The sequence below is a fragment of the Sipha flava genome, unplaced genomic scaffold (genome assembly GCF_003268045.1).
Source record: "Sipha flava isolate LNK unplaced genomic scaffold, YSA_version1 333_pilon_pilon, whole genome shotgun sequence".
NCBI lineage: Eukaryota > Metazoa > Arthropoda > Insecta > Hemiptera > Aphididae > Sipha > Sipha flava.
Genome location: NW_020273024.1, coordinates 567,845 through 583,611, shown reverse-complemented (window position 1 = coordinate 583,611; position 15,767 = coordinate 567,845). Strand labels below are relative to the sequence as shown.

The window sequence follows — 15,767 nt, the reverse complement described above, 5'->3', positions numbered from 1 at the left end:
AAAATACAACAAAATAAACAGTACCTAAAATCGGTTTTTGTAATGCAATATATGACCACCATGTAAGTATCATTAACAAAATTAATAAACTCTTTTTGTTTTATAAATAACTATTTTTTATACAATCATATTTTTGATTAATGCCAATTCACGTGAATATGATTCAGATACATGCTCACGTGATTAAGCTTTCGTTAATTGCCGTGTATTAACCATACGTGATTTATTTTGATTCATTCACGTGATCACGGTAAACGTAAACACGTACATTCATATTCACGTACAAAAATGAGACCCCTACTTTTAAGTCATATTTCTAGTAAATGGGTTTTTATTATGATAATACTCTTAAATATTCATCATTTAAATAAAAGCAGCAAAGAATATACTTCTGCGGAATATTTTTTTTTTGTCTAAATCCATAATCAAATTTGTTCATATAAAATTAGGATCCACTATTAATAAGTATTATTACTTCTCTAGCAATCGTCAAGAATATTCATTTTAACAATTGGTTAAAAATAATAACAAATATAATAATCAGAAAAATACCGTGTTCCGTAAAAAGTTTATGGAATTTAGAAAAATATAAAAATAAAAATTTCGAAGACTTTTCATATAAGAATATAATATTTATCACAGTATAAACTAATAATAGGAGTCCTACGGTCTCGGAAAAATTTGTCAACCGTCTTAAGACTATTACATTAAAATAACCAGCACACGATGAAAATGAAAATAAAATGTACACGAATCACTATCAGTTGAGTCCATTCACATTTTCCAGGAATATCCATCGCGCGTTTGATTAAAATATTTCAACACGCGCGGTGGAGTTCAAAATTTAAGCGAATCACTGGTGCTGTAATAATTTAATATTTTAGATGCTTTTGACATATGAGCTTGATAAAATTACACATCCTCAGAATAACTCCAGTGTTACTTCTGAAAACATTAAAACTATTTACTAGATTATTCTAGAAGTAGAAATTATTTAATTCATCGCACTATAACAAAAGATAGAAAACGCGACGATTTCTTTTGAAATTGTACAGAAAGTACATATTTATATATTGATTTCCCCCTAAGGGAAGAAAAATAATTTTTTTTGAATACTTCGAGGATCCGCTCCCATCCGTCAATAATTTAAAGAATAGAGAAAAAAAAATCATAATTTTAAAATTTAAAACGTAATATTTCGAATACATTCCCACAATTGTTCTAAATTTTCTTAATGTAAAGTCGAATCTATAACATTATCAATATATTTCAATGATAAGCTTACAATACCATCTAAATGGATAGTTTTCACACACGTACAATGTTTAAAACTATCGATCTAGGATTGTTTCTCACATAATGTGTGTATTCATCGATTATCTCCAATGATCTTAAAATATATATGTATTCAATATCATCTAATTGGACATGTTAAATTTAAATCACTTTATTATTTATTTATCAGTTTTTCACTGCAAATAATGAGAATATTTCAAGATATCTATGAATTAGAGTCTCTCTCTCTTTTTTCAGGAATATTATAGTCGTCCATAAAATTTATAAATAAAACATTCTGTTTTTTTTTTATCTCCTTTATATAGAAATGACATTGAATATTTACAAAAATAAATATCTCTGTGTGTCTTTTTGATTCCTCGTAAATTATATGAACTTTTCTCAGATTTATTGTAATTTTTTTATTTTTTTCACCAATAAAACTCAACAAATATTTCGGTTTTAAGGATCATTCATTATTTAATGACGTCAACTTTATCCATTTGAGCTTAGTGACAGGTTATTTAGACTACTGTGTCAATTGATCAATATTTGTTATTGAAAATACGAAAACAAAAATTCAATAGACGTAACTTTTTAATTGTATTTCTAATACAATAGTATATAACATTATGCACTATGCATACGTGATGTCCGTTGAACCAACTACAAAAATGAATTCAGTAGAGATACAACGGGTATACAAAATCGATCGAAATTATGAATATTTTTATTCAAAGAGCGAATTATTCGTGATGTCAAAACACAGCGCCCTGAAATACACAATAATATTGATACACATACCGTATTTTTATATTATAATATTCATTGTTCGTGGAGTTTTTTCTTTTTTTTTCACTCCAAGTACTGTATTGTTCTATGTCCGTGAATACAAAAATAAACAAGCAGCTTTATCCATACATATATATTAAACACTTGACATTGTATTTTTGAAGGTTTAACTTGAGAACATTGGCACAATATTGATTAAACTTTTTGATCAAAATTACTTTATTATAAAAAATACAAAGTTTGAACATAATTAAGGCACGGATTTTAATGTACTGAGAATCCTATGCAAATTTCCTATACCTATTTAAAAACTTACAAATTATAAGAATGAATTAGAATGATATAGATAAGTAGATTGTAGTTGTGTTGTTAAAACAAATGTTAAGTTGAGAATCTATAATATCTATGATAGCATCGCCTATGATATTAAAAAAAAAAGATACAATAATCAACAGTATTCAAATCCTAATTATAAAATGAAATCATATTTATTATTATTCGATGTAACGCATAAAACATCATAGTTTTCGCATAATCTACAAACAGTTCCAAACGACATTATTTGTAAATTATTTAGTTATATTTGACAGCGTGAAGCTTTATTCATTTTTGAACGAAAAAATATTCATGAATAATATTGTCTGTGATAAGACTTTTACATAAAAAATTTGCTCCAAAACTCTTAGTAATATAATAGTATTTATAATCAATGGTATTGCATTTGGTCATTGAAAACGAGTTAATAGTTGGGTATTTTATTTGATTATAAATATTTAATAATATGATAAATCTGTTTTTTATATTTATCAATTTACTTCAGTTAAAATGTCTACAACCAAATCCATAATAAAACATCGATTGGATCTTCGCATGGGGCCTATAACGGTTTGGGGGCCGATGTGCAATGCACACCTTGCACACACGGTAGTTGCGGCACTGCCTCACAGTACATAATTTGATTGAGAATTGAATCCAAACAGTTTATTAATCAGTTGTATTAATTTTCCAGACACAAAAAAAATCAGATTTTTTATAAAAATTTATATTTGGTAATAATTTCAATAATATCAATAAAATGAATTTATGTCCATCAATCGTTTAAAATTTGTCGTTTGGTTAATTGTTCGTTTGATAAATTGATCGAAGTATATTTTCGTCATAAAACGAGAACACTAGTTTAAGAACTTTATGTATGCTCAAATCACGGTTTAAAACATAAAGCGGCCCGTGAACAAATTTTATCCGGTCCTCAGATAAAAAATAAAAACACATATTACAACAACATTCTATGTTTATAATATTTGTAATATTAATTATGTTCTTAATGTTTAAAAACAATAGCAAATAATAAATAAAATTAATAATGTTCTCATTACATACAATTTTAAAATAATACCTATTGTCCTATTATATGTTGAAAATTTTGTACTTAGATTTTTAATGGCTCATGAAAAATGTTCAGATTCCTAATGTGGCTCTTCTAAGGTAACCACTAGTTTTAGATATATGTTTAAAGTATATTTTAAATTGTGGTTCAAATGGACAATAATTATTATACAGTTTGCGGTAATAAGTTAAAAACAGCGTGCACAAATATAAAACCAGCATATTTACGATCATCTTATATTACGATAGTAAATATTATTGGATATTATTTATCTGTAATAAAAACAATATGTTTCCTCTATAGTATATAATACTATATGCATGAATTTCAGTTGACTGTGATACACAGTATAGTGCACTAGTGCTACACTAGTATACATTACATACTACATATTATTTTGAAAACGACTAATTTTCCAAACGATCAATTTACGAAACAACAAATTTATCAAGCGACCAATTTTAGATGACCAATTTCATATGAACAATTTACTGTATCTCTAATAAAACAATGTGCGGGTATGTTGATGTAAACCAACTAAATTATTTGTAATATCTCATCACGCAATTTTCATTGAAATGTAAGCATTTGTCGAATTCTTACATCGTTGTTGCTTTATTATAATTTCTAGACTTCTCTCTCTTATATTTTAGAAAATTGAACGAATTTGTTTTTAAGCATTTTACTACATCATTTTATTTTTTTTCCGGATAATATGAATTTTTTAAACGTTCAAAATATAGTATATGTATATAGTCACAAATATTTGTTTTTATTTTAAATCTTTAACCCTAGATATTTATTGTTAAAAAACTTTGGAATATTTTAATTAGAAAGTAACGTTAATTGATTTTGAAATTGCAATCGACATAGATTTAACTTTAAAATTCACTTTTTTAAGCCGTTTAAAAAAAATCTAGTAAATGTCCAACACTGTCTAACCAGTTCGAATTTAACACATTATGATTTTTTTAAAATATTGTTAAAACTTTATATGGTAATTTCACATTCTTGGTTAAGTCGATGCTTTCTCAAAATGGTTTTAAGTAAAAATTACAACTAAAATAATTGTATCTATGAGTTATTTGTTCTAAAACTATTTTTAATTAAACTATCATATTTATATTCAATCGTCTAATTACATGGTAAATAATTAATTGTTCATCTATTGTTTTAAACTTATAATTATAATTTACAAATAAATCTATAAATATTATGTTGTTAACTCATTTATAAATTTCTATAAATTAATAGAATATATCTTAATCTTGAAAATTAAAAATGTACATACTTTTTTAAACTAAATCTCCTGTTTACATATTATATACGCAGTTACAACATGAATATAAACTGAATTCTTTTGTTTTTGTTATTGCAATAAGTTTTTTTTCATGCTATATTTTGTTCATCCAGTTACTTTCTGTTTGGCTTCTTGTAATTTTCCGCTTATACAACCTTTTTATCAATATTAATAGGATTATTATACATTTTATTTTTACGCTATTCATTTTATAATTCTATATATACTATAATATAAAAATAAACCATTATTATAAAATTGAAAAAAAAATATATGAAAAATGTACTGATAATACATTCATGCAATATTAAAATCCAGGAACATGTGTGATTATCACGTCAAAATTGTCAACTATTAAAGATAAGAATAATTTACACAGTTAAATCGATCAAATATAGTAATAATTAGTGTGAGCGAATTTGCAAGAAATAATAGGTAAATCATTCTTATTATAATCAGATTATATAGCCTGTATATATATAAAACTGTGAATATTAATGACTGCATTGAAGTCACACGCTGGCAAACGCCTGTTGATATTATAAGATAGTTATAAGATAGTTACAAGTGGTTTAACAATCATTTTTATAGATATTACAAGAACATGAAGATTTATTAATGATTTTTGGCATAATCCAGAATAAATGTGCGAGTGCTAGTAAGTTCACTTTTCTACTTTTAAACACATCTATAATAATAAGCCCGATTTATTCATAAAAACCGTTTATAAAAAACAATGATCGATGCATTATATTTTATTGTTGATTCGATTCGTAAGCTTTTTGCGATTATTATAAATTCATAGAATACTAATATTCTTAAAGTTGCAATTTTTGTTAATTATCATTTGATAGCTATAATCAAAAGTTTAAAAAAATAATAGTTAATTTAATAATGACATGAGATATATATTTATATATAATATATAAATTATATTATTAATAATAATAAATGCAGCAATTAAACTTTACAAAGCCAATAAACAAAAAAATAATTTCTAGTAAATATACTCTGTTATTTGCATTTTTCATAGCTCATAAACACGCATGTCAATATTTTTTTTTGTTTAACATATTATGCTAAACCAAATTTATTTGTAAACATTTAACGTTTTAATATTATTGATTGAACAAAAATAATATCATAGATGTTTGTTTGTCTTAATTCTATTCTAATTCCATACATAAACAACATTTATTAAACTAATAAATTAATTTAATATAATATTGTATTGAAATTGCATATACATAACACCATCTTAAAATAACTATTTGATTAGTGTTTAATATTTTAGGTATATAGTACGTTTTTTGTAAGGAAAACTACTACTTTTTATGCTGAAATTGCATTTCTACTTATTTTATTCAATCATATATATTTTTAAAACTATTTCAAACTTCGTAGTATATACACGTGCACTATATTTAATCTTTTTGAATTGTAAATCTTCTTATAACATACTAATGCAAAAATCCCGTTATGTTTTTAACATCGAGTTCTAATGCAATGGAGACTTTTCGAAACTTTTTAAAACTACAACAGATTTCGGAATAATGAAACAAATTCGGATGAGGGTAAAAATCACAGTTTTGATTATACAATACCAGCAACATTAGCTGACGAAGTTCAAACAGTAGTCCGCTTTGAAAATATACTATTACATGTTAAATAATTATGTAAAGCAGGGGTGTCCAACCTTTTGTGAAGACTGGGCCACATCATATGAGTGTAAGATGTGATGGGCCACACACTTGTTTTTAATAATAATACATTCAAATTTAGTGGTTAAATTATATTCTATAATATAACAATACATTTTTTCTAGTTTTACAATAGCGAATAATAAGCCGAAATATTTTTACAAGTATTAATATTTAATTATAATTACATAGAAAAATATATTTATCAATATTAAAAAAAATTAAATAAAACTGATGGGAAATTTGCAGTTGCTTTTTTTGTGAAAGTAACGAATCAATACTTTATTGTACCATTGTACCATTGTAAAGTATTACTTTTAGGGGAAAACATTTCAAAATCACAAATCATCATTTCAAACTAACTTGGGTACTATTTTATTATCGATTGTTTTTGTAGATATAATAAAATATAACTTCGGTAAGTAAAATATTCTTAGAATATATTGTTATCAATAAGTACCAAGTATGTTTGTACCATAGTGATTGAATTAACACCACATTGTTATAATATCATTAGGTTTAAAATATTGTCTACCTATATCATTGTGATACGTAATTGTAACTATATATTTTTTGAATAAATAAAAAATATGATGGCGCATCATAAATGTATTGTATTTATTTATCCATACTTTAAGGTAGATAAACGGGTAATGAACATATTATTCATGAATAATGTTAAAATCTATTTTATATTTTAACCAATACAGTTTCAGAAGTGAAATATCTGTCAACCCAAAATAATTTTTTTATACATAAGATGAAATTATTTAAGTTTGAAAAAATTAATATATTTTAATAAGAAATGGAAATAAATATAATTTGATTCTGTACAGTTATTAATTCTGTATTTTTAAATTTACCTTGTGCATATATATGTGTTTTTTTTTTGTTCCTTTTATCAGCTATTACATCAATTCAGTTAAATAAATACAAATGGATAATTACATAATATTTTGACAATATAATATTAGATTGTTTTGTACTGTTATTATAGAAGAATATACCATATAAATAAATGTTTGAAAAAAATATATTCAATAATTACGCCAACTATCCGGCCATTTTCGGATAGCAAAACAATTCAGTTCTTTATCTATGCAGTTACAATACAAATATAGTTATTCTCTAGGGGTAAGTAACCATATTGTTTTTCACATGATATTGCATACCATAATGTTCAAATTTAATAAGACTAATAAATACATTATTAAAATCGATTTTCATAAATTATTATACTATTTTTTTTTTTTTTAATTTCGTTTTTGCGTTTATAAAACATATTTTGAATCAAATGTTGTTGTAGATTGAAAATATTACGAATAAATTTTTAACGATTAATATAATACAGTTCTTACATAAATAATTAAAAATAAAATATTTAAAAAATAAATAGGAAGAATTAATATTAATATTGTAAAATGACTAGGTGCGATTGGTTTCGTGATTTTTGTGAAAAAACTACTTCGCATTGTATGTAGTATTTTATGATTAAGCAAAGATCATCCAGAGAAGTTTGTATATTATTTAATAATAACATTTGGTTCTTTTTGGACTGAGTAAAAATTAAAAGAATCAGAAGTAAAAGAATTAGTTTAAAAATGTCCCAGCTATTCGTAAAATGTGATTGAAAAGAACTTAAGGAGGGCAGTAAAACTTCTGGTGATGTATACACGGAAACCTAATTTTTCAGTACGAATTGAAAATAATAGAAACCCTTCATATTTTTGTTTATTTATTTAAATTTATTTTTAGACACTTATAAATATAATATGCAGTACATGTAAAAGTTATTACCAACATCGATGTATTATATGATTTAATATAAACGTGTTATTATATCGTATTTATTATTGGTGAATGTAAAAAACCAAAAAATGTATTTTTTCCATTACACAATCAAAGAATTCACACGTTCACGTAAAAAGAAAAACCATAGTGGGGACCAATAATATGATATAATATATAATATACAAGTGTATGCTATAAGACCATAAAGATTTTATTTAAATCTATTATCAACGTAATAACAATTAACTTTTAGATCGTTTTGGATATTTATATTTATTTTTATGGCATCGTACGCGTTGTCAGTGATAAGAATTTTGTTTAGCATCTGGACAAATAGTCCAACTGAGATGTTTATTGAAAATACAGAAACGGAAATTCAAAAAATACCTTTTCCGTCGATTACAATATGTTCATCAAACCAACTGCGAAAATCAGTTTGGGAAAAACATGAAAATACAAACGAAACTTATTAGTGAGTTCCATTGAAATAAAAATTTATTTTTCCGGAATCGAATTATGTGTGTACATACAATTGCGCAATAATTGTAAAAATCACAATGTTATTAAGTGTCATCGGAAATGACAAGGGTATCTATGTAAGTAACAAGTGTAATTATGATTATTACTATACACATTGGCTAATGAATTTTAGAACAATAATTAAGTATACCAATCTGCGAAAATAAAATTGCGAATCGACTCGAAATATTTTAACCATGTAACAATATATTATTTCATTAAACTTGCTTAAAAATTATAGGTTATACAATAGCTTTTACTGGGGTAATAAAAAGTTGTTACTCGCAATTTATCGTCTGGCTTTAAAACATCTTGACGTTTTAAAATATAACATCCAATTAAATTACCAAATATAAAATGCTGTATCCTGCTAATGAATACCGTAATCATTCCAAGGTCAATAAATTAATATAATATATTATGTAAGAAGGTTGAAAGATAATGTTATACTCACAACCATATTGACGGGACGGCCACGACTAATATTTTAACTTTAATTCGATAGATTTACAAAAATTAGGCTGAGTAGTATTTTTTTTATTTCCTTATGGTCCGTGAGTCACAAAAACGAAATGACCTAATACGGGGAAAGGGAATTGCTTAACTGGACGGGATACTCAAAAAAATTGAACCCGGTGTGTAACGCTATGTAGCTCGATGACAAATCGGGCTACAGATTGTACGTATGTTAAAAATTATAATTATTAAAATTATTATTATAATAATTTCTTTGCGATTATTAGGCAGACAAACTATTTTGTGTGGAAAAAATCATCCAGTGTGAATTCATAGTAGAAACTTTTTCATGTTTGTTTAAAAAAGATATTATTATCTATGACGTTGCGTTTTTATTTTCTTGAAAACTAGTTTCAATAATATTTTATGTCCAAAAAAAAACTTAAAATCTTACAAATGTTAATATAAAAATAACTTTGAATTCTATTTGATAGTAAAAAAAATTAAAACACTACGTCACAAATAACGATGTTCTTCTCTCTAAAAACAAAAATCAAAAGAGCAATGAATTTACCCGGAATGTTTTTGTCCCCTATGAAACGTATTTTTACACTTACACTATAGGCGCGTCACGTCCTATCATTTAATGGAAAAAGTTTGCTCAATTTGAGTTTTCGATGGACACGATGTTGAACGATGATAATATAATTTATATTTGTTATTATGTATTATTGACCTGAAAAAAAAACTGAGATCACAGTTGTTAAAGAATTGAAAATCGAGTTCGAGGGTTTAATAATTTTTTGACTTTTTAATTTTTGTGTTCAGACCTTACCATTTAAGGCGAATGAATGATTCGTATTGTCTATATTTTACCATGCCTGATTATTATTATTATTGTTACACAGGGTAATAAATTTATATGATCAGCTTCATCGGCTGCCGTTATCTCTGAATTGATCTATATTATTACTTTCAGAGAAAATCTTCAGAACTATCGATCAAAATTATGTAGTTTAAATACCTACACTTCAAATTTGTTCCATCGTTCGATTGAATATTTTGAATATGAAATGTTTCAGAATTTAATGATGATGAGTGATACAATTTTCATTTAAAGTACAAATATATTAGGTATACTTGTAGGTGTAACAAAATCTTATATTTAATGTGTAATTTTAATTTTAGAACTCGGCGGTTAGCTGCTCAGAAATTTTTTAGTCTGACGTGCTATGGCTAAATATATCTATGAGTGATATTTGTAAATATATTCAACCCGTGAATAGTGGATGGGATAGTGCTATTCGATAAATATGTTGCCATCAAATGAAATGTATACCGAAAAATACCATCAAAGGCGAAGCTTTTAAATATGTTTTTAATATTTGATTTACAAATATCAATATATTAGTTATTAATTTCATATATTTTTTTCAATCAATTTTAGAGTTTCACTTTATTCTATAAAATGTTTTTTTTTCGATTGATTTGATTATAATAGTTGTTAAAGCTTTCTATGTTTTAGCATTGCAATTTAAACAGTGATTTTTGTTGCCCCAGGACAAATAAATGTATTCAATATTTATATAGACTGTTGGAATTTGTTTTTTAGAGGTATATTTAATAATAAGGAAAACTCTCTCATTAAGCACACTTATTATTTTGTATAATATAAGCGTTTTTATTTTATATTATTATTATGTATATAATTTTTTTTTTTTTTTAATGAAAAGGTTGTATTAACAAGTCCAGTTAATTAATATTTGTTAGATACTAGATATATAAAAATACCGGAAACGCGCACAAAGATTCAAATCACGCCAGTAGTGAAGAAAATCAATTTAGATTTAAAGTGGAGATTTTTGAAAGTTAGAAAATTTTATTTACAAAACGAGAGAAAATTATCAATATTCCATCAGTACACCGAGACAAATAGCTATAAGGAATGTATAATAAATGAAACTATAATCACGTGTAATTGTATCAACATGGAGGTGGCTTGTTAGTGTTATAATATTAATTCAATTTCCTATTATGTAGTAAATCATTTTCATAATGCATTTGCAACTGATCAGTTTTAGTGATACCTGGTATGAAAATATGTGGTCCAGCGAAGATGGACTGTGTTAGAAAAGCTATGCGTAAATAAAAATAAGTATTTATTAAAGATAATAATGTAACATTATACATTTTATAAAATAATTTGTGTTTCGAGTGACCAAAAAAAAAAAAGACCATTTAATTTGCTAATCGTATATACACTCCAGATACTTTTTGACTTTTGACAAGTACTCGATATATTATCCTTTGTTTGTCCTGGTTCAACTTGACTATGATAAATATAAACGTATAATCAATTATGTGGTTTTAAAACATCTATGTCTTATTTCTCGAAAGGATATAATTGATAAAAGGTCACCGACGAACGCATAGTGCACAAAATCCACGAGTTCGGAATGCACGTGTGTACTATTGTCAAAAATATTGAGACACGTGAAATGGATAATTTTTTAATGTTTTGCGTTAAATGAGCACCTGTACGGTATCCAATACGTACATAAATGGTTGATATTGTTTCGAATGACATCGAGTGTTAAGTTTTGTGTTTCACAAAAATATTATAATACGCTAAATCATATTACTTTAATTTTATTTTTCGAACCGAGTGACTTACGATTGTCATAACCCTGGTCAAACGAAATTAAAAAAATTAGGGCTTAAACAAAATTAAAACGGATAGGTAATAACGAAATAATTGAGCAATTAGTATTTTCATTTTAAATCAAAACATTATGAATCTATGTTAAATATTTCCGTACAGAAGTAGCACAAGATCCTGGATTGATAATGAAATGTAATTGCTTATCAACGTGTTCCATGATTTAATATGATACAACAGCTACTTCTAACACTGAAAAGTGGGATTACTTAAAAATAACTAACTTAATAAAGAACGAGTACGTAAACGCAAATAATCATTCCTGCGGCGCGTAATAAAATATATAATTTATTATATTTAAATAAGCCACTAGCATTTACTAGTGTATTAATGCAAAATTTCCTTTTATTGATATTCATTTTTTTATTTCAGTTCTAAGGGTGCTTCGATTAAATTCACTTTCAAATATCCTTATTTTACAGCTTACCAAACCGCATCAATTTTGAGTTTCAAGTCACTGATAAGTAAGTCATTATAGCATAATTATTAAGGTACAACATATATTATATAAAGTTACCTACTAATCTTCATAGAAAATTAAATATATGGGCATTAATATCACCGAGAGAAAGTAGACGTTATCCAAAATATTTCTTTAAACCAGATATGTATCATTTATAAGCGCACAGTGTGTTTTTAACTATGTGTATTTACTAACTTTTTTGTACATTAATTCTTGTAAAACTTATTATGGCCAAAACGTTATTTAATTATCAACATCTGTCCGTCCATGAACATCATATTTACAAACCCTTAATTTATTCGCTGAACAGAGGGGATTAGAAACCATAGACTCCTATTTAAAAACTTTCATTTGCGAAAATCTTATATTCAGAAGAATTTGAACGAATCCGCAAATTTAACTTTTTGAAATGTAGCTAAATCAATTCCATTGTATAGTTGATGATATAATCTCACTAATCTGGAAATGTCTGTTGTATTTATTAAATTTGGACCGAGAAGAATAAGGTAAGCCAAGCAAAAAATATTCCAACTATCTTGGCAGAACAAAACTTCAATTGTACCTCCCCTACCTCCTGGTAGAAATTAAGGTCAATAAGATTTGATAGTCATCAAACTAACTGCCAAAAGTCATCAATAAATTTGTTGGAAGGGCTGGAAGAATGACTGTTAATATATTCTGCTGTCGAGTTTAAAAGGGTATAAAACGCTTTCTTCTCTTGGTCGTGATCTAAATTTAAAAATGTTCGTTTAACACTAGCATTTTATTTTAAATTTTAAATTTCACTGGTGGTACTTATTAATAATTTTAAAGGGCGTATGTAATTTGCGCAAAAAGTGACAAAAAAATAAATAAATATATATTTATATATATGTAATCTGCACCACGATTAATAAAAAATAGTACTATGTAATTTTCCACACAAATTTGTCAAAATCGGTTCATCTAATCGATCGGATAATCCGATTAATAATTGAAAATTATATCGCTGTAGATATGTGAAAGTCGCGTCAGCCCGATATTTACCGGGAGTTAATTGTTCACACGTATACATTTGTTTTGATATATTAAAATTGCAATGGATATATGAAGTTTAATCAAAAGCACGATAAAAAAAGATTTATTATATTTTGAAGGTTAAAACTACAATTAAGTTTACCAGACAACTAATGGCACAATACGATGGCGCTGTACCAATAAAACTTGTCCTGCAAAAATGTATATTTATAAAAATAATTGATAGGAAAACATTAATATCTTCATTAAGTTACAGATATAAAATTAAATGTAAAAAAAGTTACTAAATAATTATATTAAATATATTATAAAAATAATATATTTTACTTATAGAATAATATATTATTATACGTCTTTTTTCAAATGCCTATACATTAATTAATAACGACTGATTGTAATTTTATCATTATCAAATTTTAAGTGCAGATAAATGCTATTTTATGTCATTTTAGTCATTATAGTATGTTAATTCTGTTTTCCATTTTATTTTATATTATACTCTGAGAAGTGTGTAATAATTTATAATATAATTAAAGTTAACATTTGTAAATTTGTGATAAAATAATAAAAATAATTGTAATTATTAGCTGAAACAAAATAGATTTTTACCTATACAAATCCATATATCTATGTTATAAAATATGTGATAACATTTAATAAATTTCTTATAGTATAATTTGATGGAATAGGTGTGGTTAGACATATAGGCATGAGGCCCAATTACATTATGAGAAAATATGATGTGGCGGAAATTACATGTGCTGTTGGTGGTGCAAATTACCATCGCCCATTTTAAATATAATTTTATATTTTCTGCTGATTTAGATATAATAATATAAATACAATGAGGTAGCGATTTATGATTGTTCTACGGTTATTTGGTTTAACGTATTTTACAACCATATTTATTTTGTATACATTTTGTTATAAATACAGTATAATGATTGCGCATTGTATGTTGTTGCTGGTCGCATAACCTATTTTGTTCGAGTAGAAAATTATTCTAATGATTATTAACAATAATTTGTCATTATTCAAAATTCGTATATATATAGATATATCTCTATCGAAATATCCTCGTTCTAAAGATATATATAAAACATTTATTTTATTCTGAAGCGTTTTTATTAAGTATTATGTTTTCGAAATTTGGTTTTATTAAAATTATTTACTTATGGAAAATTGTTTTTGCAATAGTTTATTTATTTCTGTTTTATGTTGTAAGATAATACTATTTATTCTTTAATCGACATTTTTCGATTTCTATTATCTGAATACAATAAATATGGTAAAACCTTCCTATAATGTTCCATCACGTTATATATGATATGTAATAAGTGTATTAGTATTATTAAATAATGAGAAAATAAATAATAAAGTAAGTTAACCAACAACCATTATTTGGGTTTATGGAGTACGGTGTAAGTAATATGTATAGTAAATCCTGTATTTATAATATTTGATTCAAGCTAACTGATATGGCAACATGTAAATATAAAAATATTGGACTTATTTTTCGAACCCAGAATAGACTAGAATTATATGTATATAATTAATATATAAATATATAAAATACTGATCAGTATGATTTATAAATTACGTTTTTATAATGCTGCGATACATAATTTTTTTTTCGATGTTTTGCATTTATAATGAGTTTAAAAATTATAAATACTCTGGTACTAATTGTTGTTATATTATTTTGTTACAGGTACTGTTGGAGGAGTATTAAATTTAATTTTAGGAATTAATTTAATTAATATTTTTGAAATATTATATATTATTATGAAAATGATCTGTAATTATGTTAAACATATGTTCGATAACTAGTTAGTTTGAATATGTTCGTTTAAAATCCAATGTAATTGGCAACTAATCGTACAAATTAGTATAAATTGATATGATGTAAGACTATCTGTCGGTTAATATTTCTGATTGTATTTAACTAATTCAGAATATTTTAATCAATAAAAGTAAATTTAAATACAATAAATAATAAGTTTAGTACTTTTTACTCAATATAAATATTGCACAGAACAGTCGTCGGTTCATAAAACTCAACGTATCCAAATCAGAGCACTAAAACGTTCTTATAACGTTATGAGTACCTATAACGTTCAACTATTCAAAAAACGATTGAAATCGATAACAGATAACATATCGGTAAATGCTAAACGAGTAAAAACGGGGAAAACGCGAGTTGGGTCCCGAGCTATTTGATTGCTTAAAATAAACACGAATTGGGTCCGCGATGTTATTCGATAATAATCGAATTGCGTCCGTGGTAATTTCCGGCTATAAGAGTAGTCTTAATAATAATCGGTAATATCTTATCTTACAATCTTATA

At 25.5% G+C, this 15,767-nt stretch overlaps 1 pseudogene; it reads left to right on the top strand.

Annotated features, from left to right (window-relative positions):
- Positions 1–8,526: 8,526 nt before the first annotated feature.
- LOC112687169 lies at positions 8,527–15,249 on the top strand (annotated as a pseudogene).
- The last annotated feature ends 518 nt before the right edge of the window (positions 15,250–15,767 follow it).